Source organism: Gekko japonicus, unplaced genomic scaffold (genome assembly GCF_001447785.1).
Source record: "Gekko japonicus isolate JY-2015 unplaced genomic scaffold, Gekko_japonicus_V1.1 scaffold459, whole genome shotgun sequence".
Taxonomy (NCBI): domain Eukaryota; kingdom Metazoa; phylum Chordata; class Lepidosauria; order Squamata; family Gekkonidae; genus Gekko; species Gekko japonicus.
Genome location: NW_015173137.1, coordinates 284,375 through 289,544, shown reverse-complemented (window position 1 = coordinate 289,544; position 5,170 = coordinate 284,375). Strand labels below are relative to the sequence as shown.

Sequence of the window (5,170 nt, the reverse complement as noted above, 5' to 3'; positions counted from 1 at the left end):
ACAGCCTCTAATAGTTCATTTCAAAGCCGGTAGCCCTGTCAGCCCGTTTCAGTGCAAGCAAACAGGAGTCTTGGGGCACCTTAAACACTAACAAAAATTTTATTCCAAAATAAGCTGCTGCGGACTTCACTTCGCTTCCTCAGATGCAGGGAGAGGGTTGTCACTGCACAGGAGATAAAGGGAGAAATGTAATTATTAGGGGTGTGCAACTTTTTTTTAACTGGTATTTTTCAGTTTGGGTCCATTGGGAGGTGGAAATTTTGGGGGATTCCTGAAAAATCCCGGATTCAAATACTGGCATGGCATTTGGATCTGGGATTTTTCAGAAATCCTGAAAACTGAAAAATGCCTGTAAAAAATACCAGCCCATCCTGGAGCATCAGGAGAAGGCAGTACAGAACTGTGCTTGCAGGCACTGCCATCCCGGCTGGGCTGCCCTGTCCTGCCGCCCAGTTTAAACTACACGGCCGGAGAAGGCAGCACAAAGTTGCACCTGCAGGGAAGTAATGGCCTCTCCACAGGCACAGTGACCCCAGCTGGGCTGTCCTCTCCTGCTGCCCATTTTAGGTTTCGGCAGGGCACTGACAGGGAGCTCTCAACTCCCCACCAACCCATCTGATCTTGGGCTGGCTTCTCTTGCAGCCTGGTTTAAAGAGAAGCCAGCCACAGCCAAGGTGGTGGGCTCATCGCCACCCCAGCTGATCCTCAGGCTGACTTCTGCAGTCCCTTCGAAGCTTAAAGGGACTGCATAAGCCTGCCTGACAAACAGCTGAGAGGCGGGAGTAAGGTGCTCCCACCTCCAGTGTTCCCTCTAAGCTGAGTGAGTGTGAGCTAGCTCAGAGTTTTTTAACCCCCCAGCTCACACATTTTTGCCTTAGCTCAGGAAGGAGGGCTCCAGAGCGAACTAATTTATGCGGTCACCAAATCCCTCACTCAGAACTTTAATGCCAGTAGCTCACAAAGCAGAATTTTTGCTCACAAGACCCCACAGCTTAGAGGGAGCATTGCCCACCTCTCCACTGTTTTCAGATCTACCTGGAATGCCTGAATATATGCGGGATTTTCTCTGGATTGGATCTCTTCCCCCCCCCCCCCCGGTTTTCCTGAGAAAACTTGGATACATTTGGGAAGCTGAGTTATACCCCAAAATACCAATAAGGTGTTTTTCAGTTTTTCCCGTTTCGGCAGAACTGAATGCACACCCCTAGTAATTATGCCCAGTTATGCCTCAAAGATAAAACGACACTGGACTGAACTAGGATTTGGGATTTTTGTCATTCTGTAAGTCAGGGGGTTCCCCAACGTGGTGCCCAGGGGAAGTGGATGGGGTCAGGCAGGGCTATTTTTGGGCAGGAACGCACAGGAACAGAGTTCCGGCTGGCTTCCAAGTTGGCCACACCCAGCAGGAACTCATTAGCATAATAGGCCACACCCAACAGCAGAAACTCATTAGGATTCGCTACATTAGGGGTGTGTGGCCTAACATGCAAAGGAGTTCCTGCTCCAAAAAAAGCCCTGGGTTTGGACAACAAACAAGGTAAACAGAATAAGAAGCAAAAGGTGGGTGTGGCTAGATGAGCACACTTCTGGTAACATGGGGGAGTGGCCTAATATGCCAATGAGCTGTGATGTCAGGGGTGTGGCCTAATATGCTAATGAGTTTCTGCTGTTGGGTGTGGCCTATTATGCTAATGAGTTCCTGCTGGGCTTCTTCTACAGAAAAAGCCCTGGGGCCAGGTAGGGCTTTTCCCCAGCAAAGCTTCTGAATTACTACTGGAGATTTGATTGGCTGTGCAGATTTTTTAAAATATTGCTTGGCATCAGCTCCCGACACATCACAAGGATCTACACTGTGTGACTGAAGTTAAGCTGTGGCGATCATTTTGTGTCCGGCTCCACCTCCTGCGGCAGCCATTTTTGGTGCTGCCCCCACTGTGCCATATCAGAATTCCAAATGTGCCCGCAGGCCCAAAAAGGTTGGCGACTTCTGCTGTGTCAGCAAAACCTGGCACTTCTCCCCACCCATTAGAAGTGCTAACTCACTCAGCATAAACAGTGAAGGGTCTCTGTATTTTTCTCGATTGGATCAGAATTTTACATAACTACAGTTCACACTGTATTTTCATGCCCTCCCTGACCCTGCTGTATGTTTATTTTCATACCTCCTACATAAAATGACTGCATAGCGAAGATCCACTCATTGCATCTGAAGAGGTGGGCTCTAGTCCAATGAAAGCTCAGGCTAGAATTAAAAATTTGTTAACAGTTTGCAAAGTACCACAAGACGCCTGTTTCTAAGACTTACTTAACAGCGCTAATGCTACCCTCCTGACTCCGGGAGTCGCCTGTGTCATGCACGCACACGTACACCCACCCACCCACGAGAATCACACCCCCAGACAGCTCATCCTAACAAAGCCCCTTGCAGAGGCAACATTTCAGGCCCTCCTAGAGAACAGGACTCCGGGAACACACACGCACACACCCAGCGCACATGCAAAACCGAGGGGGTGGGAAGCTCGCGTTCCCGATCCCCACGGGAAAACGCTTCCCACGTTGCACTCAGTTCCCAAAAAAACTAAAAGCAGGCGCTTGCAATAACTTTGCAACGGTCCCCCAGGCCAAACCTTCTTTGCGTTCAGCCGCACAGACACTCCGCCTCCCCGAAAGTGGCCCCCTCTCCCTGAATCCACCCCCACCACCCAACGGCTTTGCTAGAGACCCTGGAGGCATCCTTCCCGCCAGAGGAAGACAGAGGCTCCCCAGGGCTCGCCTCGCAGAAGCAAACACGTGGCAACTCCTGGCCCCAAAAGCAACCGGGACCCTGACTCACCCCAGCAGCAGCAACAGTTGTACTGAAGGGGGGCTGCCCAGGCACAGCAGCCAGCGAGCGAGGGGGGGAACGGGGGCGTGGCGGGAAGACCCGCGAAACCACCGAGACGGGCGCAGCTAGAGTGGCCATCAGAGCGGAAGCAGGGCGCGAAAAAACCCTCTGCCCAGCCCCCGCTCCCTCGTGGCGGGGGAGGAGGAGTCTTAGTAATTCTTCTTGCAGAGGACTGGGTTGGTTCTGGAGAAATGATGACTCAAGAAAGCTCGTGCCCGGCCACACATTTTGCTAGTCTTTAAGGAGCTACTGAGCTCTTGCTCTTTTCTGCTGTTACAGAGAGACTTCACACGGCTATCCATCGTCCACCTAATAAAGGGACAATGCCTGTCAAGTAATTAAAGCGCTGCCCTTGGATTTCTCTGTTTTCATCACAGACCCTGAGCAATGTTCCCTCTAAGCTGTGCTCAAGAAAGCTCATGCCCGGCCACACATTTTGCTAGTCTTTAAGGAGCTACTGAGCTCTTGCTCTTTTCTGCTGTTACAGAGAGACTTCACACGGCTATCCATCTTCCACCTAATAAAGGGACAATGCCTGTCAGTAATTAAAGCGCTGCCCTCGGATTTCTCTGTTTTCATCACAGATCCTGAGTGCCTCTAGGCATGTGCAGATTAAGGCAATAAAGTGCACAGAGGACTCCTGGACATTGATATAAAAAGGAGTCTTCTGGCACTAAAAACAGTTTTATTCCGACTTGATTTTGTTAAAGATTTTCAAGACTCTTGGTCATTTTTGTGGCAACACACCAAGGTGGCCCCACCTGCCCCTCTGGAATTATTTCCAGTGAATATATAAAGAAGTAGTATTTATACCCTGTTTTCCTTCTGAAGGGGGATCCAAAGGGGCTTACAACACTGTTTTCCCCTCCTCCATTTTGTCCTCAAAATAATAAGCCTGTGAGGTAGGCTTAGCGGAGTGCCTGCTCCAAGCTTGACTAGTAAGCCTCCATGGCAGACTATACAACCAGTACCTGAAATGAAGCAGAACTGGTAGTCATTCTTAAATCTGCTAAATAAAATCCCCTAACAAGCTCTACCAGACCAATCTCTTAAAACAGGGTGCAAAAATATTTACTTCCATCTTGGCTTTACAGTTGAATCAAATCATATATAGGACATTATCAGAATGGGTTTTATTTCTAGATGGATGATACAGAAACCACCCCATTGAAACGACTCTGAATATCTACTCATTTTAAAAGGCCTTGAATTGAAATTCTGAACACATTTCCTTTGAATCACTGAAAAGTTACATCTGGGTCCAAAAACATTGGTCACTATGGTAGTAGAAATTGCTATCAAGTCACAGCTGTCTTATGGCTACCCCTTAGGGTTTTTCAAGGCAAGAGACTGCAGATGTGGTTTGCCATTGCCTGCCACCATGTCACAACCTGGGTCTTCCTTGGAGGCCTCCCATCCAAATACTTTTAGGTGGGAAATCATGTGAGCCAGGGCTCAGCACCAGAAACAAACCATTCAGCCTAAGGTTACCAACCTCCAGGTCACACCCTGGAGTTCTCCCTGAATTACAATCAATCTCTACATTACACAGATCAGTTCCCCTGGAGGAAATGCCAGTTTTGGAAGGCAGACTTTATGGTATCACATCCCCACCACCACCACCACATGCCCTTCTGAGCTCACTCCCCTCCCCAAACTCTGCCTTTCCTCAGGCACTGCCCTCAAACCCCCAGGAATTTCTCAAAATGGAGTTGGCAACCCTAGTCCTGGAATATTATAATGTTAGAGAAAAGGTGTATCATATTAGAAGACAGGCAGAGTGCATTTTCCTCATCATTGTCTAACCCACATAATTTGGGATTAGGATAAAATTTCCAGATTAGTGGGTGTGGTGGCTTGCAGGTATGTGCCCCTCCCAGATTCCCTTCGCTCAGAACGGTCTCACTGTTTTGCCTTTAATGTCTACAGAGTGAGGAAGTGCAGTTTCCCAAGGCACACAGCTAGAGCAGTCTTCATGGCCTAGCATAGTGTTCTATCCATCCATATACAATGTCCTGAATAAAGGCCCAGGAACCCACATGCATTAATAGGGTTTCCCATCCTTGCACCCATGTGCTCCAGTTCGGAAAGCAACTCTTTGTCTCTCACGAGGCAGCATTTCCAGGTGCAATAAACAGACACTGACAAGAAGAGAGAGAGCTAAGAGAGAGCAAGAGCTAGCTCATTCCCATAGGAATCAAACAATTATAGTCCAATTCCAGTCACAAATTAGATGTGGCTATTAGCCAATTGTGAGTGGGCATGGGTGTGCCCAATTGTTGGTTG

General features: G+C 48.7%; 1 protein-coding gene across 1 annotated transcript in view; it reads right to left on the bottom strand.

Annotated features, from left to right (window-relative positions):
- The window catches only part of CDK4 (cyclin-dependent kinase 4), a 19,950-nt gene extending 16,996 nt beyond the window's left edge, over positions 1 to 2,954 (bottom strand). The window contains exon 1 of the mRNA XM_015422212.1: positions 2,834 to 2,954. The gene's annotated coding sequence lies outside the window, so the exon portion shown is untranslated. The remainder of the gene's footprint in view (positions 1 to 2,833) is intronic.
- Positions 2,955 to 5,170: the final 2,216 nt, after the last annotated feature.